Source organism: Rousettus aegyptiacus, unplaced genomic scaffold (genome assembly GCF_014176215.1).
Source record: "Rousettus aegyptiacus isolate mRouAeg1 unplaced genomic scaffold, mRouAeg1.p scaffold_m13_p_13, whole genome shotgun sequence".
Taxonomy (NCBI): domain Eukaryota; kingdom Metazoa; phylum Chordata; class Mammalia; order Chiroptera; family Pteropodidae; genus Rousettus; species Rousettus aegyptiacus.
The window spans coordinates 73,614,643-73,639,642 of record NW_023416288.1 but is presented as its reverse complement, the minus strand read 5'-3'; the positions used below and the strand labels follow the sequence as shown (position 1 = coordinate 73,639,642).

The 25,000-nt window shown below is 32.4% G+C and overlaps 1 protein-coding gene across 1 annotated transcript in view; it reads left to right on the top strand.

Annotated features, from left to right (window-relative positions):
- The window catches only part of FOXP2 (forkhead box P2), a 336,947-nt gene that overhangs the window by 307,025 nt on the left and 4,922 nt on the right, over nt 1–25,000 (top strand). The window lies entirely within an intron of this gene.

The following is a 25,000-nucleotide window of genomic DNA, read 5'->3' as shown; positions in this document are numbered from 1 at the left end:
AAAATGAAGTTTTGAATGACGTATAAGTAAAAAATACAAGTTTAAGTAGAGTTAAATTGCACCATGTTCGTGATGTGAAAAAGTGTATCAAATCAGTTTTAAGACATCTTCAAAATGTTCTCCAATGTCCTGTGATTATTGTACTAGCAGTGCCCTACAAATTCTTAGTACTACTAACATTCTTTTGGATGTAAAGCAGAGTCTGAGCCTACATCTTATTGGTGATTATCATGGTTTGGTTTGTATGGTGCAGTAAGAATATTCATGATGGAATAAGTTGTCATAAGTTTTACTACTATTACAGGTCTCTAAACCATTTATGAACTATAGTTAAGATATGGCCCATTTTTATAAACCATAAAATGCAAAGTTTAACTGTTACCCACAGTTTACATAGAAGGCAGTAAAGTGTGACTTTTTGCCTATCTTATAAATCAGTGTAATTACATATTCAACTTAATTACTGGTGCGTCTGTATTAGCAAGGTTTATATGTTATATTTTATGCAAGACTACGATTCCTATTAATATTTAGCAGCTAACTATATCATTAATTACTCTAAAATCTTTTCCCCTACCATCTTTTTAATGGAGCCGAGAGAGTAGATGTATTAAAAATTGATGTATTGTGGATTTCAGAAATGTGTATGACAGTTTAAAAAATGCCTGGCCTTATTCAATAGGCCAAGCATATCAGTTTCTTGTTTACAAAAAAGTACTGACCTGAGTAGAACCTGGAATTCAGAGGAAAAAATTAGAATCTGAATAATGAAGTGTATACCCCATTCAGTTGTTAAGATGAGTTATAACTTATGTCTATATATACTTCCTAAAGTTAAGCATCATATACTTCTAATTTCAAGTCATTGAGGTAAGCATATTACTTTCTCTAATTTTTATATTTTCTTCCCCCATTTTTGCATTACACAGCTAGTCAAAAGATGTGGAAGAAAAAGGTGGTCTTTATATGTGCCTATTTTCATTTGACCTTTCACAGAATATTATTTTTGTTGACTTTTTAAACATCTTATTCTATTTGACGTATTAATGTCTTTAAGACCATGGCCTAATTGCTTTATAGCACTTTTACTCTATCGCCTTTGTGAAAAACACACTGCACATTAATATGTTTTATCAGGTTCCAAACCATTACTTTTTCAAAATGGAAAAATTTGTCTTTTGGAAGTGTCTTTAGATGTATTAAATAATACAAAAGAAGTAATAAAACTTGAAGTAGAAAGAACATGAATATATGCTCTTGAGAGTAGCAGTATTCTGAAACAAGGAAAGTGAGCAATCAGACAAAAGTTTTTATATCCCTGATTTATCCTATCAGCCAGGCAGTAGGTAGCTGGAGGCCTTTTACTTTCAGCAGTTCTCCTGAGTATGCTAATGCTCACTCCCTGTATAAAATGCTAAAACAATAAAACTATAAAGAGCAAACAAGAGTTAGATCCTGTTTTCCCCCTTTAAAAAAAAAAGACCTATCTTAGAGATATGAAAGACATTCATAATAAAAGTGTTTAAGCTGTTGATGCAACTCCCTGTGCTAATATGCAGTATATAGTGGTTGCTATGGACCATATATAGAGGATGGAGGAGTATTTTTTATGTAAGTTAAGTTGGTATTAAAATAAAAAAATTAATGATTCAACAAAATAGTTTATTAAACATTATATTTTAGAACTTGAAATAATATTAAGCTAAATTTAGCATCGTTAGGTTAATAGTATTTTTTATTTAGCAATTGGCATTACAAGTCTTCGTTTTATTATTAATTTAGCTGCCGTATAAATGTGACATATCTCAGAGAAAAAGTATTACATTTAAAACAATATATGAAAACTGTATTTAATGCCTGATGTACAAACAGTACGGCTTTATAAAATTAAAATGTCAGTATATTGTAATTTTTATGCTTACATGAATTAGTAGTGCATATAAAAAATATTTGTGTGTATTTTTCTTAGAAAAAAGGAAAGTTTCCCTCAGCTTGATGGAAATAGATTTCAGAAAAGATAAAAATTAGAGGAAGACCATATTTTGTATTTTCCTAATTTATGTGAATTATAATTAAAATTTTAATTATCATGAAAAAATATTGAGTTGACATTCATTCTTTGAATCGGTTTCTGCTGCTATCATTAACTTTTTGTGTATAAGATGTCAAATATTGTTGACAGAATGTCATTTCAATATTCTGTATCATCATTTTTATAGATATTTTAGATACTTCTTAAACAATGTTAGACATTTTATGTATAGTGTGAGGCAAGAAAAAATATCACAATCAAAATGTGGCCACATATAATGAATGCACTTCAAAGTACTTTGAAAATTTAATAGAAGTGAAAGAATTTTTATAAAATATTTAAATAGCATACTTATGTGTCCTGAAATGAAGTCAGGGTATTTGTTGTTATTTTGAAGGAGAGTAGTTATGCTGATGCAATTATAAACTAGAAGCAGAAAGGCCTGGTGGTATCAGTAGTGTATGGGCTCTGGTGATAGACTGTAGGGGTTCTAGTCTCAGATAAAGCACTTAATAGCTGAATAGATTTCTTTTTTTTTTTTCCTGAGTTTAGCTGAAAATGTGGTAAGTAGTAATACCTACCTCATAGGACTCTTGCCTGGAACATAATAATTGCTCTTTGCATCCCTCACAGTGCTGTGTACACAGTTATTGGTCGATATTACCTCTTGTAATATCCGATTGTTACTTTAAATAACACTATAAACAATATTGAAATATTTCCCATTTTAACATATTTTTAAGCACTCTATAAACCTGTTGTTGGTTTCCTTGACAGTCCATTTTCTTTTCCTACCAACTCTTTCTGTAATTCATGTAGAGATCAGGTTACTCAGTCAGCAGGATAAGAGGTTTTTGAGATAAGATGATGTTATCTGAGGTTGACTATGAGCAAGATAAGAACAATTCAAAGAGGGTAATACCAACCCAGAACAGGAACTTATGATATGTGCCTAGAAAACATTGACTATTAATTTTGATAGGAATTTAGAATATAAAAATAAAATAGAATTTAGAATATATGAAGTAGAACCAGAATGTTGAGTTTCTCAGATATTAAGCTATGAGGTTTGTTTTAGTCAGAACAGAGCCTGTTAATGTTATGAGCTTGAGTTTCACGGAGCTGCGCTTTAGGTAGAGTAATCTGAAAATGTACTAGATGAGCTATGACCAAGTGAAGCTTGTGCATGGTAGGATATGCTGAGTTGAAAGAGACGCGAAGCAGAAGAAATTCTTGCAGTATGTAATATCTGACTTAACTACAAGACTGGGAATGAATAGCAAGGAATTGATACAGGAAGTCTGTAAAAAGAAACATCAGACAAGACAACTGATTGAATGCCGAGGACAAAGAGAAAAATTAGGAAAAGCAATAACAACTTTAGAAGCCCACAAAAAGCGATCATAAACACAAGAGGAGAAAGGTTAAAGAAGGAAAATGACAAGTTCAGCATTTTACTTGCTGAATCCAAGAACATAAATGTCCTAGATTCAGGACAAAACAAAACTAAAACTTTTTTTTTTTTTTTTAGTATTTTTATTCAACTCCAAAATAGCCAAATTCTATACAGTAGAGTATAGAAGTATTCCTGAGGTGGGTAGACAAAATATTTTGACACTTTAGTAGAGTAGAATAGCTATCGATTAGTGCTTCTTATAGATTATTTTTGGGAGAACAAGAGATGCCAAATTATCATCCAAATTTTTTATTTTGATGTCCCATATTTAATACTTTCTCTTCACTCCAACTTTTACAGCGCCCCGAATAAAGGCTTTTGCCAAGCTAGTGCATTTATTTTGCCTTAACTATTTGCCTTTCTGCCCTTACTCTTTTCTGCTTTTCATCCTCTTTCCCTCACTTAAATTCCACCTTTCTTTAAGGGTCCAGTCCTATTTTTCAAGTTGGCTTTCCCAAGTAGTTTTGTTGTCAGGAACCACACTCTACACTTCTGAAGGGCTTACTCCTTGTACTGCTACCCAAAACTAATACAGTGTGTATGTGAGTACGTATATGTTTGTGTATGGGTGCATACTTTTTTTGCAGATATCCTTAACTTAAGCACAGAGATTATATTTAGACATAATATAGTATATGAACCCCCTAACGCATTATACCATACAAAATAAACATTCAGTAATCATCTGATAATAATTAGGTAGAATCAAATTAGGGAGGTGACAGCTCGACATGATTTTACTTCACGAGGAAATACCTACGAGAGTGAAATCCAAGATTGTCTTAGAACCCTGAAGAAGAAGGGAGAATAAGAAATTTTAGAAAATGAAATAACTAAAGATAGTGTTCATCTTTATGAGGGAGCAAAGAGATCTTTCTAAATATTACTGAAGTACACTTGTTAAATATTTAGTTAATATGTATATTATAATTGTCCAAATTTATGTGACTAGAAAGTGGCAGTCCTGTTCACCTCATTTGTGATTATCCTCCCCGACCTTGTTAAATTTTAGTTATTTTATTGGAGGTAAATTGAAAAAGAAAAAAACTATATTGGGATCAATGCAGTAAAAGTCGGATGGATGTTCAAGGAGATTTTAGGAACGAGTAGGAAACTTTAAAGCCAGATGGAATAACATAGATTTTATATAAAAAGAAATTTGTTTTTTGAGGCTTGTTTTGATTCTTTTCAATCAAATGGATTTTTAAAAATATTTATTTTCTACTGCTGTTACAAGAATTCTAGAGCCATCATAGTCTGAACAAACGTAAAGGATACTTCCATTAAGAGTCTGAGCTGTATCATTATGATTTATAATGTTCTTCCTTTATGTAGCTCAGTGCCAATATTCTCTGATTACCTGAATTTTCAGAATTCTATAGAGTATGGATAAAATTACTTTAGATTTCTATTTTATATCGATCTTTGCCTCTTAAAAAGCTACTTAAAGAATTAGGATTGATGCTTGTGTTCAGGTGGAAATAATGTAAATGTACTCTCTTTTCCCATGTGTTAGACTTAAATGAATGAAAAGAGAAGAAAACATTGAGAGAAGACCTGCAAGGTGAACTCGTGGTAAAATCAATTCATTTCCTGTCTCCTTCCAAACTTGAGGCAAAAAAAATATTTAGTTCAACTCACTTTTTTTTTATTAAGCAGTTGTTTCTCCTTACTGTCAATAAGTTGACTCAGATTTGCTTTTTATTTTCTCTTGCAAAAATATTAAATGAGATTCTCATTTTTCGATTTCCAAATTTTGTTTCTAGAGATCAAAATGAATGTTCTTCCTGATGGCTTTACTTACAAAGCCTTCCATTGTCATGTTGTTTCCTTTTCTGATTATTAGAGTCTCCTGCTGTTTGAGTTTTCAGATCATTTCTTATGTTTCATTTCTGAATCCTCTTAGTCTCTATGTCACTTCATACTTCTACTTGCTAATACTCTATATTAGTTGCTGGTGATTATTATTTTCTTCATCTTATTAAAGCAAATATTTGAAGTTTGAGAGGTAATGATCTGTGTAAAACCAGAATGTTAATATGGTTTATATAAGACTAGAAAATACATTTGTTGTATTCTTAGAAGCCAAAACTTTAGGGTAAGGGAATCAAAGGCTGAAGCATCACGTGAAATGAGTGGTGTAGTATTATTTCAGGACTGCAATGGAGATCACATTCATCTTTTTGGTTAACATGTTTGAACACATATTCTACATGCCCTAGAACTTTCTGTACATTTCATGTCCCAATCATTTTTATAACATCCTCTGCCTCTTGAGAACCTCAGTTGTTATTATCATTCCAATAATAAACTTCAGCCTCTCCTGGAAATAATAGTTTGCCAGCAAAGACAGTGAAAAGGAATTTTCAGACTCCCATTTTATAAAACAGTTTTGAAAATCTAATATAAATTGTGAATTGTCATGAAACATAATCAAATTTATGTATATAATATTACCTTTCTTCTGTTCTCTTTGGATGTCTTAAAATTTAAATTGCTATTTGTAGGCACATGTAGAATTTGCAGCCCCCTACACCTTTGGTTGGTGATATTTCATATAAAATCCCTACAGATCTTAGATCTGTCTGTGGACAAAAGCATTTGAAATTGGCTCTGTATTTCAGAGAAAAGCAGTTGAAAGTGACTGACAACTTAGGCAATTGGAATGCTCCATCTCATTGTCTAAATGACTGTTAAACCTGCACTATTTTTGCTGATATTTGGGATCATTAAGATACATTATGAAGCTCTAAACATAAAGACTTTTTTTTTTCTTTTTTTGATTTACATATGTTTTCACTGATTTTCTAATTCACAGCTTTTCGGTTACCTATTTTTTCCCCCTAACATTTCTGGGCCTCATAATTTTTGTTCTGATTTAATTCCATTTTTATTTAATCTCTAAACTTTTTCATTAACTTTGCTAGTTAGCTTTGAGATCTCTTTCGAAAGTGATTGTAGAGAACTTATGATTATGCCAGCTCTTTATCATCTCGTCTTTTTTTTAAGTGCTACAAGTGTGGTTCAGCAGCTGCTGTTCTTTTTTACATTATTCCAGTCCCCATATGTGGCACTTATAACTCATTCTAGTTCCTCTTAATAAAAAGATCCTCCCAGAGGTACAGTGCCTTCAGCTGAAAAGTGTTATATCCCCACCGTGCCAATTGTGGAAATTTGTGGGTTCCTATAGGGTTTTGAAGGATTTTTATAGAACTATACAAATGATATGAATCCGCACAATTTAGGCAAAGTATGTCAGAAAACTTTTAGCTGACAGTATTGTCACTTACTGCTTCTGTTTTATATCTAAAGAAGACACTTCGTTAGAAGGTACATCTTCGTTTGCATTAACACTAGTTGAGTCTTAGAAATTTTCTTTCTCTAAGGGTCAAAAAGCCATGGACTGAATTGTTAAAAAAAATGAATATTACTATTTAATATTAATTATTTTCTAATTTTAGTACCAGAGAAAATTGAAGGTTTTTACATACTCATATTGTGTTTTAACTTCAGCTTTTGACATAGGGCTTAGAAACTGGATGTATATTTTGTGAGAATAGGTATTTTATGACAAAAGACATTTGTTATATAAAGTTAGCTATCAGTTCAGAATAGTATATAATATGAAGGTAATTTATGTGATGAGACTATATTTTAATAAATGTTCAAAGTATATACATTTTTAACCACTTTGACAGAATTTAAAATTGAGCAGTCACATAAGTATCACAATATATTAAAATTGTTTGGCACCAAAATCATAGTTTATCTCAGGGTTTCTACATTCCATCAGTGGTTTCTCTAATTATGACAAAATTTATTTATATAAACAACAGATCACCAAATAGTTTAACATAGCTAGTGGAAATTAACATTCTTTAGTTTGCTCAACATTGTCTTAGTCTTTGAAGACTGAAAATGGAGTGACATTAGCAAGACACGTAAAAGGCGGGAGCAAAAGTAATCATTGGTCACAGATTGTTAACTGCTGATAAATTTATATTTGTAACATTAAATCTAAGGTCTCTGTTGTTAATTAGCAAGTCAAAGAAAGAAATAATGCAACACATTAAAAATAAAAGGTAAATATTGTTTTTACTCCCTATTCCATTTTTATGTTTAGAACTAGCAGAGCATAACTGAGCATAGTGCAGGAGAAAACTGAACATTGAGTCAGTCATAAGAGTTTAATTTGAGCAAAGGAATAGTTCTAGCAGAGTAGTGAGTCTCTGAGATTAGACAGACCCAACGACATGAACTATGTGTAATCCTGGTGGAGAGCAATATCCCACAAAGATATCCAAGAGATAGCTTCACCAAGAGCCAGCAGTGGAGGGGCAGCATCTCCTTCGGGCAAGTTGGCAAAGGGAAATAAACAACATTCCAGAAAAATGAGTGAGACACAACATGGGATGGTGGCTAGTCATAGCCATACAGCACCACTATAGGACTTTGAGGTCAAGATCAGGCAGCCAGAACCCAAGGTATCAAAGAGGGAATTAGAGAGAAATGGGGATGCACACTTTGTGTTTCCGTAAACCTATCTTGACATTTTGACTGAAGCTTAGTCCAAGGAACAAGGCAAAAACACAATTTTGGGATGAATAGTTCAAAGGAGTTTTGGGATAGCAGCAAAGTTGATTGAATGGGCAGGTGTCAAGATGTAATTTAGCTTTCTTTTATTTCTCTCACCAACAGATAAGAAATATAAAGGTCCTTAGATCCATAGCTGAAAGTTAGTTGAAAGTTTTCATTTCTGAGACACAAAATGTAATGGTACAAATTGTATCTCAACAGGAAACTATTTTGATTCTGAGATTGGGCACAATCTATTTGTACTCATCTATGATCAAATAAATTACATCTATATTTTAATTTTATTACAGCCATTTGGGTTACAGCTATCACTTTTATAAATCAAATGGAATGTTAAATCTTAAAGAATTTTGTCGTTGTGTTTTTTAATCAGCACTACAGCAGAACTATCTGAAACCATTTGGGAATAAGCCTTGAAATCATGTAAAATTCACTTTCTTTAAACAATGTTGAATAAATTTGAATAAATTTTAATATAATGCTAAAGGTAGGGCAAGAATCTGAGAGAAATTTTGATATACATATATATGCAGGCATTTTTAAATATATTTTTTTTATTTCTTAGGACTTCTTTTTGTTATGTTTCTTAGAACTCTTGTTGACTTTAAGTGGTGCTTTGGAACTCCACCTCGAGGTCAAATCTGTTGGGATATAGGACAGAATTAGGAATTGTATCCTTAAGACTGCAAAGTATCTTAGAAGAGAAACTTTTAATACAGTTATCTGAAAATAATATTCTATTGCAATCAAACGCTAAATGAATTTTTAAAGAAAATAGAATAAGAGAGTTCTAAAATTTATTAAATATATTAGGATTAAACTTGTATTCAGACTTTAAGAAGAAAAATTAAAATTTATTTGGCTATTTATCCTTAGGGTGAAAAGGTACTGGAAATCCAGGAGAGCATTTTCTATAGTTTTCTAAAGCGAACTATACAAGGTATCTGTGGAATTGAGGAATCATCTGTTCACTTAAATTTTTCTGTACTCTTTTAATGGTCACACATTTCTGGGAATAGGTATTTTCCTTTTCATCAAGAAGTAAGCAGAATTTTTATCTGTTGAATTGGAATGATGATTCTGAGTACTGTCCTAATGGCAGCTATCCATAAACTATTCCAAATGAAAACAAAGATCAATTCATTCAACACTAGAATATTTGTTGTAAATATTATTTTAATTTACAAAAAAAATCTCAAAAAATAATGTTAGAAAAATATGGAATCATACTAGTAAAGATTTTTTTTTAATAATTTCTTAATTGGTAAAGTAAAAGCTAAGTTATTGTTTCTAGTTATTTTTAATTTAGGCGGACCTTTATTCATGTTTGTAAACAAGAATTAAATATTTCTCTAATCTGTGCTTAAATTTAGAATATAAAATTTAGATTTCAGAGGGAGATACCAAGAGTTATGCTTCAAAAGAATAAAATCTTAAGTAAAATTAATTAATTTTATGACTATATAAATAATTTTACATATTTATACTCCATATATATCTCCAATAAGATAATCTCATTTTTAAAAATACTAACAAAATGTTTTCTTTTAAAAGTAAACTTTTCCATTTATAACTTTAGTTTCATTTCTTAGCTTATTTCTGTGATATGTAAAACTAATATATTACCTAAACAAAATATTAGAAATGTTTAGGATGTTTCTCATTTTAGTCTGACTATAAAAATGGAGATAACTAAAGGTGCAATTTTTATAAATCAACCATTAAATTCCAGATATAAATAAATTATTTCATTGTATATATACTAGAAGGAAATGAGTAAAATTGAATTTCCACAATCTTCACTTTTAATATGCTTTCTAAATTTCACCAGTTTTCCTATGAAACTTCTTTGAACAAAAATGACTTGAAAAATTTTTTTTGATGTGAATATATTTTTTAAAATATCAATCAAAAGAAGTTAGCTACTCAAAAATAACAAACAAAACTAAAAATTGAGTCTCATGAAACTAAATTTTTCCATCTTAATGAAGGAACCTGTGCTTATGTTTTAGAATTTATTTTACATCGTTAAAACAAGGATGCTTATATAGTTAAACATGAGGGTTTTGTCATTATCAAATTTGAACCATTTGAATAAAAATTATTCAAACACAGATGAAATTGATAGTTAATGTGCTAATCATGTACTTTGAGTTTTAAATGTTTACATACTAGTAGTTACCATTATTTATTCAACAGCTTTGTGCCAAGTGCTGAATAAACATTGTACGCAGTTAAAAGAAAAACCGATTATCTGAGTAGTTTCTTTTAATTAGAAAATTTTCATGCTATAGTCCAAACATATGGAATGCAATGGACAACATTAGCCTGTAGCAACATTCGAGTCTATTCTGATACTTTTAAAAGTCATTAACCAACAAGTAGGACATAACAATAAATGAGATAAAAAAAATTACATATGTTTATAAACATTTTCTATTAGAGTTAACCAATATACCCCATGCGAGTTAAAGTTATCTAAATTAAGTGAAGTAAAAGTAAGGATCAAGAAACTTTATAATCAAGGACTTGAACAAATATGTATTGATTAGGTGCATGGATTAAGGGCTGCACATTTCAATACATTCAATATGTTTCTTTTTTTGTCTGAGTATTTTGTTTATTTCCTTTTTTCCCTTTTTTTTTAAATTTTACAATTACAGTTGACATTCTGTGTTATTTTACATTTTTTCAGGTAGATAACATAATGGTTAGGCATTTATGTAATTTCCTAATTGATCCATACCCCTGGTAACTCTGGTACCCACATGGCACCGTACATAGTTATTACAATATGACTGACTATGTTTCTTATGCCCTGACTGTTTTGTAACTACAAATTTATGCTTTCTGATTTAACTTCTTCACCCGGCCTTCCCAACCCCCCCCACCTCCACCACACCCCCGATCTGGTAACCATCAGTTCGTTCTCTGTATCTATTAGTCTGTTTCTGTTTTGTTTGTTTGTTTGTTTGTTTGCTTTTATTCTTTAGATACCACATATAAGTGAGATCATATGGTATTTGTTTTGCTCTGGCTTATTCACTTAGCATAAAATCCTCTAAGTCTATCCATGTTGTCACAAATGGTAAGATTTCATTCTTTTTTATGGATGGGTAGTATTCCATTGTATATATGTACCACCTTTTCTTTATTTAGTCATCTATTGATGGGCACTTACGTTGATTCTATGTCTTGACTATTGTAAATAATCTTGCAGTGAACATAGGGGTACGTATATCTTTTTGAATTACTGTTGCATTTCTTTGGATAAATACCCAGAAATGGAATTTCTGGGTCATAAGGTAGTTCTACTTTTAATATTTTGAGGACCCTCCATACTATTTTTTTATAGTGCCTGGACCAATTTGCAATTGATAGCCATTCCGACAGGTGTGAGGTAATATCTCATTGTGGATTTAATTTACATTTCTTATGATTAGTGACATGAGCATTTTTTCATATGTCTGTTGGCCATCTGTATGTCTTGTGTTTGGAGGAAAGTCTATTCAGGTCCCCTGCCCATTTTTAAGTAGATTGTTCATTTTTTTGATGTTGAGTTGTATGAGTTCTTTGTAAATTTTGTATGTTAATGCCTTCTTGGATTTATCATTGGGAAATATCTTCTCCTATTCAATAGATTGTCTTTTTGTTTTGTTGATGTTTCCTCTGTATGCAAAAACTTTTTAATTTGATGTAGTCATACTTGTTCACTTGTACTTTTGTTTCCCCTGCCCAAAGAGATATATCAGAAAAAAAAAATACTACTTTGAGCAATGTCAGAGAGTTCATTGCCTGTGTTTTTTTCTAAGAGTTTTATAACTTCAGGTCATACATTTAAGTCTTTAATCCATTTTGAATTTACTATATATGGTATAATAAGGTAGTCTAGTTTCATTTTTAACACTTATCTGTCCAGTTTTCCCTACATCATTTATCAAAGAGACTATCTTTATTTTATATTCTTGTCTCCTTTGTCATAGGTTAATTGACCACATAGGTGTGGGTTTATTTCTGGGCTTGCTATTCTGTTCTGTTGATCTATATGTCCATCTGTTTGCCAGTGCCATGCTGTTTTGATTACTTTAGCCTTATAGCATAGTTTAATACCAGGTAGCATGATTCTTCTGACTTTGTTCTTCTTTTTCAAAATTGCTATGGCTATTCAGGGTCTTTGTGGTTTCATATAAATTTTAGAATTATTTGTTCTAGTTCTGTGAAAAATGTCATTGGTATTTTGATAGAGATTGCATTGAATCTAAGACATTTTAACGATGTTGATTTTTCCTACCTATGAGCATGGTATATGCTTGTTTGTATCTCGTTCGATTTCTTTCTTCATTGTCTTATACTTTTCTGAGTATAGGTCTTTTACCTATTTGGTTAAATTTATTCCTATGTATTTTATTTTGTTTTTTGATGAATTGTAAATGAGATTGTTTCTTAATTTCTCTTTCTGATAGTTTGTTATTGCTGTGTAAAGATACAACTAATTTCTGAATATTAATTTTGTATCCTGCTACTTCATTGAGTTCATTTATTAGTTCTAATAGTTTTTGGTGCAATGTTTAGAGTTCTCTCTATATAATATTATGTTATCTGCAAATGTAGTTTTATTTCTTCCTTTCTGATTCAGATGCCTTTATTTCTTTATCTTGCCTGACTGCAGTGACTAGGGCTTCAATACTATATTGAATAAAAGTGGTGAAATTGGATATCTTTGTCTTGTTCCTGATCTTTAGGGAAACACTTTTATCTTTTCACCATTGTGTATGCTGTTAGCTCTGGATTTGTCATATATGGCCTTAATTGTGTTAAGATATATTTCCTTCCATTCTCACATGGCTGAGAGTTTTTATCAAGAATGAATGCTGGGTTTTGTCAAATGCTTTTTCTGCATTGTTTGATACGGTTATATGATTTTATCCTTCATTTTGTTAATGTAGTGTATCACACTGATTATTTAGTGGATGCCAAACCATCTTTTCATTCCTGAAATAAGTCTCAATTGATCATGGTGTATGATCCTTTAAATGTATTGTTGAATTTGATTTGCTAATGTTTTGTTGAGGATTTTTACATCTATGTTTATCAAGGATATCAGCATATAATTTTCATTTTTTGTAATGTCTTTGTCTAGTTTTAGAATTAGCGTAATGGCGGTCTCCTAACATGAGCTTGGCAGCTTTTTCTTCTCTTGAATTTTTTGGAATAATTTGGAAAAGTAGGTGTTAATTCTTCTGTGAATGTTTGGTTAAATTTAACTGTGAAGCCATCTGGTCCAGGTCTTTTATTTGTTGGGAGTTTTTTGATTACTGATTTGATTTTATTATTAGTAATCTGTTCAGATTTTCTGTTTCTTCTTAATTCAGTCTTGGAAGATTATATGTTTCTAGGAATTTATCTGTCTCTTCCAGATGGCCAATTTGATAACACATAATTGTTTTTAGTATTTTCTTATAATTCTTTGTATTTCTGTGGTGTCAGTGGTCATTTCTTTATTTCTGATTGTATTTATTTAGGCCTTGTCTTTTTTTTTTTTTCTTGACAAGTCTAGTTAAAAGTTTATCAATTGTGTTTATCTTATCAAAGAACCAGCTCTTGGTTTCATTGATCTTTTGTATTGATTTTTTAGGCTATTTTGTTGGTTTGCTCTCTGATCTTTATTATTTCCTTCTTCTACTAACTTTGGACTTTGTTTGCTATTCTACTTCTAGTTCATTCATGTGTGAGATTAGATTGTTTATTTGAGATTATTTGTTTCTTCAGGTAGGCCTGTATTACTATGAATTTTCCTCTTTTGACTCCTTTCACTATGTCCCATGGATTCGGGGTTATTGTGCTTTCATTTTCATTTGTCTAAAGATATCTTTTGGCTTCTTCCTTGATCTCATTGTTAACCCATTTATTGTTTAGTAGCGTTCAATTAGCCTCTGGGTGTTTGTGTATTTTTCATTTTTTTTTCTTGCAATTGATTTCTAGTTTCATACCATCCTGGTTAGAGAATATGCTTGTTATAATTTCAGTCTTCTTAAATTTTTGTTCTAACATGTAGTCTATCTTGAAAAAATGTTTTGTGTGCATACGAAAAGAACATATATTCTACTGCTATACATTGGGGTGTAATGCTCTAAAAACACCAATAAATTCCATCTGGTCCAATGTCTTATTTAAGGCCACTGTATCTTTGTTGAAATTTTTGTCTGGAATATCCATTGATGTCAATGGGGTGTTAAAGTTTTCTACTATTACTGTATTGCTGTCAATCTCTTCCTTTATGTGGGTTAATATTTGCTTTATTGATTTAGATGTTCCTATGTTCGGTACATAAATGTTTACAAGAGTTGTATCCTCTTGGATTGATCCCTTTATCATTATGAAATGTCCTACTTTATTTCTTATTATAACTTTGTCGTAAAGTCTGTTTTGTCTGATATAAATATTGCTATCCCAACTCTTTTTGTTTCTATTTGCATGAAATACCTTTTGCCATCCCTTTACTTTCAGTCGATATGTGACTTTCTATCTGAAGTGGATCTCTAGTAGAGAGCATATCTGTGGGCTTGTTTTCTTATCCACTCAGCCACCTCTATTCTTTTGATTGGAGCAATTAATCTATTCACATTTAAGTAATTATCGATAGATATGTAGTATTGCCTTTTTATTATTCATATTTTTTTCTTTTTTTCTTCTTATAGAAGTCTCTTTAACATTTTTCATAATACTGGTTTGGTGGTTATGAACTCCTTTAGCTTTTTCTTGTTTGGAAAGCTCTTTATCTGTCCTTTGGTTCTAAATGATAGCTTCGCTGGGTGGAGTAATATTGGTTTTAGGTCCTTGCTATTCATCACCTGAGTATTTCATGATAATCCCTCTGGCCTGCAAAGTTTCTGTTGACAGTTTTATGGGAGCTCCCTTATAGGTAACTGACTGCTTTTCTCTTGCTGCTTTTAAAATTCTCTTTATCTTTAACTTTTAACATTTTAATTATGATGTGTCTTAATGTGGGCCATTTGGCTTTATCTTATTTGGGACTCTGCACTTCCTGGGTTTGTATGTCTATTTCCTTTACCAGGTTAGGGAAGTTTTTTTGTCATTATTCCTTCAAACGGATTTTTAATTCCTTTCTCTCTCCTCCTTCTGGTACCCCTATGATGAAAATTTTGGTATGTTTGATGTTGTCCCAGAGGTTCTTTAAAGTATTCTTAATTTTTTAATTCTTTTTTTATTTGCTGTTTCTTATCGAATATTTTCTGCTACTTTGTTTTCCAAATTGCCAGGTCAGTATGTTGCTTCATCTAATGTACTATTAATTTTTTCTAGTGTATTCTTCATTTCATTTATTGTAGCCTTCATTTTTGTTTTTGTTTTTTTTTTAATGATTTTAATGTCCTGTTTTATGCTTAATACTTCTTTGTTGAAATTAAGTTCCTTAAGCATCCCATAACCAGTGTTTCAAACTCGATATTGTTTGATTCCATTTTGTTCAGTTCTCTGTTTTGGAGTTTTGTGTTCTTTTATTTGGGTCTCCTCATTTTGACTTCCTCCCTGTGTTTGTTTCTATATATTAGGTAGATCTGCTGTGTCCCCTAGTCTTGGCAAGGTGGTCTTATGCAGTAGGTGTTTTGAAAGGCTCAGTGGCACAGTTTTCCTAATCACTCTTTCTGAGTCCTCCAGAAGCGATCCTTGTGTGTGTCGTTGTGTGCCCTGCTGTTGTATGTAGTTGAGCCATGATTGCCATTGGCACATCAGTGGGTGGGATGGACCTTCAGGCTGACCGGCTGTAAGGACCAGTCCAACCATAGTATATGAGCTGCTGTGTGCGAGCTGACCCCATGGAGCATGATTTGCCCAAGTGGCTCTGGTGTCTTCTGAGACTACCCTTTGAGTGTGCTGCTTATAGGGCTAACCAAGTGGTGCTCTACTGTGGTCTGAAGCAAGCCGCAAAAAGTGTTGGTTCTTGGGCCTCTTGGGAGAGGCATCTGTGCAGGCCAAGGTCAGTCACTGCTTGTGACCTGCTAGGTGCTACCTGGTTGGAGCTACTTAGCAATTTGTGGTCGGTCACTGCCTGCGCTTGGACGTGGAGGTGTTTGGGAAAGGCCATGCTGCAAATCAAGGCCAGCTGCCACTGGGCCTAGGGCAACTGAACAGAATGCCCAGGGCACCCTGATGCCTGCTGCTGCCCATTGGCTGCCTATATGTGTCGGTCACTGAAAGAGCCTTGAGAGGTAAGCTAGTTGGATGAAGCAGGCTCTTAGTGAGTTACCATGGTGGAGCTAGTGGTATTTACCAGGTTAATAGAGATCGAGATTTGGTTTCAGTAGTGAACCTGGGGCCATGTGGCAAAAGTCTCAGAGCACACCAACACCAGCTGCTGGCCTCCTGGGGCCTACAGACTCCTGAGAGTTTTCCAAGAAAGAATGCAGCAAGGTCCAACGCCAGCTGACCATTGTCTGAATAACTTCAAGTAGTATGTGAGTTGTGTGGGCTGGCATCAGGATGGAGCCAGCAGAGTTCACTTGGCCAATGCAGATTCAGATTTTGCTGTATTGAACCTGCATTCTGAATAAGAGGAGGGCTTAATTCAGGGACAATGACAACTGTCCCCCCAGCCCTTGTCCTGAAGCTACACAACTCTGTTTCTCCCTATATGTCTCTGGTACCCCCTGAGCCACCGTCCCTCTGCCAGAGACCAGGATAAGTCCTGGGAGCGAAAGAGTCTGTTCAGGGGCCCTTTAAGAGGATGCCTGGGTTTCCAGTAGCCTTTCATCTCAGCCAGATGGACAGAATCACTGCTGATTGTCACAGTCAGATGTGGGGACCTCTCTTCCAAGCACTGGTGCTCTAGAATGAGAAGCCCAGTATGGGACTGGGACCCTTTGCTTCTCAGAGGGGACCTCTACAGCTGAGATATCCCTCCGGATTCTCAATCACCACACGTGCTTGTGGAGCCAGCCCATTTCATGTTTCCACCCCTCCTACCAGTCTCCTTGTGGCTTCTTCTATATGTCCTTAGTTCTAAGACTTCTGTTTCACTAGTCTTTCTCAATATGTTTGTCAAAGTACTCTATATATAAATTCATGTTGCTGGATAAAGATTGCTATATTTTGGTCAAATAAAATGCTTTTCCATAGTAAAATCAAAGCATTAGGATACTAGTGCTATTTCTGGGTATAGGTTTTTCAGTATTATCTGGGAGTAACATTTTTGTATAGTAATGATCCACAGTTACTAAGAGAAGCATGTGATATCTTTCAAATGTGCTAGGTCTGGGGAAAAGATGAAAAATTATTCTTATCAGATTTTTAAAAGATGTATTATATCTCTTTGCACATTATGTTAAATGTATTAAAAATTTCTCAAATAACTAATATTATCAGAAGAAAAAGTATAAGGGTTCTCTTATAATGAGTAAACCACATAAAAACAATTTTAATATAGTCTTAAATTTAGTTTTGACTTTTAAAAATTTGAGAAAATTAACTTTTATATTGCCTAAAGTTGCCCCGTGTCATAGATATGAGCCATTAATTGTTAGCTTTTCTTTATGGCATTTGTTGACATTTATCATAACATTTAAGACAAAATTTTTATCATTAGTTTCATGATATTAATGAAATTGTATTTTTAAAAGAGCCAATCATATTTATATATTGAGTTTCTAATAAATGATGACACTTTATAAATAGCTTGATTATTATATTTGATAATATCTAAATAAGGAAACACTTATGATTCTATCTATAGTCTGATGTTTATTGACTTAAATACTTTTTATTTGCTTATGTTTAATTTAAGTATACAATCTTATATTGGTTATATTAGTTCCAGGTGTACAATATAGTAATGTGACATTTTTATACTTTACAGTGTGATCACCAGAAAGACATACAGTAGCATGGTTTCAACTTATAAGTGGAATCTAAAAACAGAACAAAGCTTACATACTTTTAAAACATCTCAGTTTAAGAGAACTTTATTCATTGTCCTTTTTTTTATTCTAAAGAAAAATGGGAACAGTTTATAGGACCTTTTACTTAGTCTTGAATAAGGAGAAAATGAACAGAATTTACAGTTCTCCAGGGAATATGCTGATACTGTGTGATCACATTCTAAAAAGATAAAATTTCCCATTATAATTTGACTCTTTGCTTTAGGGTATAGGTAAACATTAACATTTCATCTGCCTTCTACTGATGCCTTAGGTACTTATAAATTTTACAACTAAATAAGCAATACTTTTTTAGGCAATACATCAGTCTATTAATGTAGCTAGTCCTGTTTGTGTTTTTGTTACATACCATTACTGAGGGTGGGCAGTAAAACTGAGATTAAACTACAGTATAAAAATTAACTACTACTCTGCATTTCCTTCTAGTAGAGGCTTGGTAGATTTAATGGAAAAGAAATGAGTTCCATTTATTTAAGTTGAATAAACATTTATTGAGCACCTATTATGTGCAACATACTCTGCTGGAAACTGGCAGATGGTCTGTATCTTCAAAGAGGTAAAACTCTAACAGAGAGATGTATATGCACATAGATAATGAGAGATACCAAATAAAGGAATAAAGAAAGTTATAACCAACTTGTGAATTCAAAGACTTAAGTGTATGCATGCACATGGGGAGTCAGAAAACGACTTTGTAGGGATGTAGCTTTGAGTTAGGTTTAACACAAAATAGATTTTTAGGTTAAATTTTATGAAACTAATATTTGTTTTTGCTTCCAAAAATAGAAATCTTATATTTTTCAATCTAAGATTAAGCAGATATGAAGAAAGAGGTGAGATGCAAAGGATTTAGGGATATGAGCAAAGGTGACTAAGATATAAAGCATGAGTCTCATTCAGATAATAGATAATTCCTCTGCCTTGGCATGGGTAATCTACCAAGAGAAGAATACCTGCAGAATGAGACAGAAATCTGGGAGCCATATATTACAGTTCATTAATCTCTAAAATGATGATAAGGTAGGGGCATTTTAAAAATTCACCAATTATTTGGAGATTCTTAGCAAGACACTCAAGGGTATATGTTACCTGATTTTAAAGAGGCTTATCTCTTTTCTTTTTTGCTACTTATCTCTGTAAATATTAGATGGTTTTTCATGATATTCAGATTTAAAGTATTTTTTTCTTTAAAATGACATAACACTGAAAATTAAAATAAACAAAATTTTCAGAGGACAAGTATCAATAGCTTTTATGAGTGTGGCCATTGCTACTGCAAATATTTTAATCACAATGAAGACTGTAGAGAAATTTGTTTTCAATAACTTCCCATCTTTCACTTTCTAATATCCAAGCTTTCTGGGATCTGTTTCCCCTCCTTCTGGAGCAATTTAAACAACATATATAAAGATTATCAAAATTGCATTTGTATTTTAAAGAGTAATCACCTATTTTAAATTTTAGAATTTTTGATAAATTTGGGTCCTTCTATCACCTTGGTAGACTACAAAAGGGAACTATTTTGGTTACATATGAATTTAAGAGTAATAGGTGCAAAATGTTTTATTCCACAGCCTATAGCCTAAATTCTTCACTTCCCTTCACTGTTTCTAATCCTACCACCTTAGTCCTAACCATCATTACCTTATTGCATATTTTTAGTAAGCTCTTAACTGGTAACCATACCTCCAGTGGCCTAAACTTCAACTATGCTTTGCAAATTAATCCTCCTAAAACTCTTCTATATTTTCACTCCTATGCTCAAAAACCATCAATAGCCCTTCAGCTGGCAGAGAGTAAATTTTAAACTTCATAAACTGCAAGGGCCCTTCACCAACTGACCTTTCTAACATTTATTACCAACCCACCTCTCTCCATGGCCTCTACACATTCTTAGGATCCCTACAACACATCTAAGATTCTCCATTTTTCTCATTTCCACTCAGAATGCCCTTTTCCCTCAACTCTGCATAATGAGCATTTTCATATATTTCAAAGCCTACCTGAAGTTCAGGCTTCCTTCCTCATAGAGCACTAACTGATTGCATTGCCACCTCCCTTCTTTCATCACACTGTCTGCTATGGTATGGGTCACATTTTGCCTGGTATCAAAGTTATGTATGTATATATCTTATTTCTCTATTAGACTGAAAACTCTATGAGAACAGGAACTATTGCCCACATGAGACCCTAGTCCAGTGGTTTGCAGATAATGTCTATTGAATTGATTTTTTTTTTCACTTTTAACAAGAAGTAATTTCTACCCTTCTAGAAGTAATTTCATCTTAGTTACTGACTTTGTATCTCTCTGTCAGGAAATAGCAACAAACTTCATAACTCTCCATCACTAAATACTTTCCCTACGATTGATTTTCTAAAGACGTTCCATATAGTTTTCTAATTCTCCCAAGTGTAAATTATATCAAAGTAGGTGGCTACGCCTTCTGTAAGCAGGAAACAGAAATCACTCTTTTCCCATAGTTGATAGTAAGTAATAGACTAAAAGGAATATCTGAATTATAAATCTTCAGTTTTAATGGGAAGAATATTTTATACTGTTTGCAATGGATTCATAGATTCCAGTTTGAAAAGATATCCATCATTTACCAAATGGATAATTTTCTTTAAAATCAAAAATGAAGTTACTTCCAAATCCACATAAAGGAATATGACATATTTTATCAGGTTTAGAACTCCTGAAGCGACTATCAAGATAAATGTGTTTACCTCCTATCTGTGCCTCTCTGTGCCCTGCGCCAATGTGTTTACTCTCTTGTAATAATACAAATGCCCAGCATGTATTAGGTACTTGATAAATAAATGAATGGCTGGGACATCATCCAATCCAAGCTTCACAGACTCCTGTCATAAGGTGTATGAAAACTAAGTCTACTTATTATTCTCTATTCAAGATTTCACAAATGAGAATAAAAAATCAGTGACTCCACTAGTTCTTTCTTCTTTTTGTTCATAAATTTAAAAAAATGCAAAACAAAAAATTAAGTCCTCAGTCTTCCAAATGTTATCTATTTTACTCCTAGAAACAACTGATCCTATTTGTTTAAAGTAGCTTCTACTTTACTTATCATTAAAGGCTCTATTAAGGACTGCGGTTTAATCTGTAAGGGACCTTAAATCATAACTAAAGGGATCAATGCATAAATTTCAAAATGGATGATGAATATTCGAACCATCCAGAATAGATCTTCAAACCAAAGAGAGTTTTATCACCTGCATAGTTAAGAATTCTCTTTTGTCCATCTGAACTTGCTCTTACTTTACTATCTTTAATGAATTCTATTAGTAGTATGTATCCATTGGGATTCATTTTAGAGGCAAATAATCTCTTCCAGCTGTTAACTCCTCCAATATTGCTTAATTGCTACTTTTCTTAGTATACATATGGCTGGCAACCTTGTTATTTAAGTATATATTTCTCCCATACTGACTGCAAGTTCTTTGATAGATATTTAAGTGCTCTCACAGCACCTTATTTATAGAAGGCAAGCAATAAACTTTTGTTAAATTAATAATTGGCAGTAGGAGATAATGGTAATATGTCATTGGCTTTTCCTGTCAAGTGAGATTGATGCCTTTCATGTCATTACAGACACAGGGGACTTGACTCAATCTACACCATAAAGGAATTTTTGTCAGGAGAAATGTATTTTATAATACACATATATATTGCTATGTTTTTTAAACTTTCCATTTTTTTAGTCTACTTTGAGTTACTAATATTTAAGGTTTTCCAACAGAATATATATTATCAGACCTCATAAGCCCAAATTTGCATAGCAAATGTTTTGTAGGCCCAGACTATTTAATGCATGTATGTTAATGATTTTAATGACAATCTAATGATGAGGCTTGGGATTGATGGCTAAGGAAATAAGTGTAGGAGTCTCTGTACAGAGCATTTCAGTAATGGCGCTTCTATTTAGAAATTTACTTTTCTCTGCTCATCTAAAAATGTTCAGAGTCATGACCTGGGCTTTTGGCTTAGTGTTTTTGTTTTTGAGAATTTGTTAGTAAATTATTCTCTGGAATAATTCTAGCTATATGTTTTGTTATTCTTTTAAATTTTATTACCTTAAATATACTTTTAAGAAAGTGTAGCCAGTCATTACTTTAATAATTCTAATGCCTGTTATCCAATATGTGAGGCACATATATCTTTGTTTTATGACTGTTCCAGTACAGTAATAAAAGTCTCACTTTAAGAGAAGGGCCAAAATATATTTAGAGCTAATTAAGCTCTTACAATATTTAAAAATTAATTCATGTATTTATACCATCCCTTCTTCCAAAAAGGATTTATGGTCATAATTACTATATGGCTGTATCTAACATTTATTGATCACTTATGACCCAGGCACTATTCCAAATGGTTTACATAGGTAAAAAATCATTTAATTCTCATAACAATTGTGTAAAGTAGGTACTTTATTATTGCTGCTTTATGAGTAGAAATAGAAGTAAAGAGATGTTAAGTAACTTTCCCAAGGTCACATAGCTAGGGAGTAGCCAGGATTCAAACCCAAACATTTTATCCTCAAAGCCCACTGTATTCTTAAACAATATATTATTAATCAGTTAAACACTGCTGCATGACTGGAGATTATAAATGAAGTACCTAAACCATTCAGTATTACTTTATGCTACACTTACAAGTTAATCAAAATATTAAATACATAAAATCTATTGCATTAAATTACACTCTGTTAATTAAAAAGCTTTAGACTATTCTACTGGAGAATAAGATACATAAGGAAGAATTAGTGAGCACTGAATAGAGAGTTTCTTTAAAGGTATTTATTTTATGAATTGTCAGAGTTTTCTTTCATGAAGTGGAACATTTTTCATAAGAGAAAATCTAATTATTTGATAGTGGTATAGCATGTAGTACTTTAAATAATTTGGAAAAATAATCACTACAGTGATATCCACTTTTTTTTTCAGAAGTAAGTCAAATGACCCACATATCCTATAATGGGGGCTAAAAGGGAAAGATAACTGCTAATGGCCGCAGATGAGGCTAATTTCCTATTCATCCTGCAACCCACCAAAGACACGTATTTTCCTTGTGTTTCATTTTTTTTTTTTTGAATTGGCATACAGAGGACAAGTGAAAACAGAGCTCTTTGAGATTCAAAAATGAGAAACAATATAAATATAGATAATCATAGTAGAATTTTATTTTTACTGAAAAGGATTCCACCAATTTGTAGACACAAGTACTATAACTATCAAGCTTAAACTTGATGCTTAAACTTCTCTTGTTACTTTTCATTTCTTTCTTAGACATTGTATTGCTGATAATCAGTTATTAAAAACTGAGCATTAATAATTATTGGCTTTGGTTTTAATTTATTTTAGTAAATTAGCAGCCTAATACTATAGCCTCAAGGCAGAATTTTATTTACATATTTCCTAGGTCTGATACCTCAGGAACCTTAACTCTGACAGAAAGGGTTCTAAGACTATTTAATTCCAGAGAGCATTTTTCTTTTTTTAGAATTAATGAAAATGAAACTCTTAATGGCTCAATGGCACATCATTTATTCAGTCAACATGGGTATACTAGGTGCTCGCTATGTGTGTTGCTTTCCTGATCTGTGAAGTTCATAGTCTAGTTGGCAAGGCATAGTACGAACACTACTGGAAAGCATCCATACAGTACATGTGATTAAGGCAACATGGAATAGCAGGAATAACAAGGTTCCAAGGAAATTTTCAGCAGCTAGCATTATACTAGTTCTGGCTCTTCCTGTACTTACCATAATGCTTGGAAAGTCAGTTGTTTTCTAATCTGTAAAATAGGAGCATTGCATAAAATTATATTTGATGCATTATTAAGATTCAAAGATTCTATGGTTTTGAGTGTCAGAATGATGAAGAAATGCGTTTGAGGGTCAATGCAAGCTGGACAGGTCAAACAAAAAATCTTTACATGTAGATAAGATAAAAGTTGGTTCTTAAATGGTAGATAGGATATACCTAGGTGGCACACAGAGCTGAAGGGAATCCCAGGTCTGTGGACACACAGGAGGTTGAAGAAGGAAACGCAGATGAAGTCAGCAATAAAATGACTTGGAGTAGGGGCTGAACGTGATATTTTAGGGATGGTGTTTTGAGTCTGGAATAGAAGTCATTCAGAAATACTGTTGTAATGAGTAGGTTGAGTCTTACTTATTCAGAACGCCTGAAGAATTGATTAGGGTTTTAGCTCAGTCTCATCTCATCCCCCTGTGTCTCAGTTCAGATAAATTATTTTACAAGGCAGTGACATAATGAAATAAATAAATTCCATGCATATTAAAATTGAGACTACAATGGAACATATTTTTATAGCTACCCTTTTAAAAAAAGATTATTCCTATGTGTTTATGTTTTAAAAATACATTTTTTGTTATTCCTCATTATCCAAAACTTGAAACTTTCCATAAATTCTTTATTCGAATAAAATCCAACCCAAAACAGTAAATACGAATGAACCAGATACTCATTATATGGCAGTGCTCCAGCTGAGGGGACAATGGAAGTGGAACAGGGATGAGGAAACTGAGTTAGAGGAGGGAGACCTCCTAGGTCTTCTCAATGCCCCGAGAACATTAAAACCCACCAATTACATAAGAAGTCAAATCTTTAATAATCTAGGATGTCCAAAAATGTTAACTGACTTGAGAATAATCCCATAGAACAGTGCTAGATATCTATGTATATCTTGCCAGCTATTCAATATGTTTAGAAATATTCAGCTATTTAATCTTGAAAGTTTTAAATATTCACAGGTCATTTATGAAACCTAATTAGAAAAAGGTGCTATTATATTAGGGGTTTATTCTAATTATTTTCAGTACTTAGAGTTTCCCATTCACTAAAATGTTCTGAATCCCAGACTGAACCTGGAAAATCTAAAATTATAATTTCAACTCATAACTATGATTATATGAAAACATT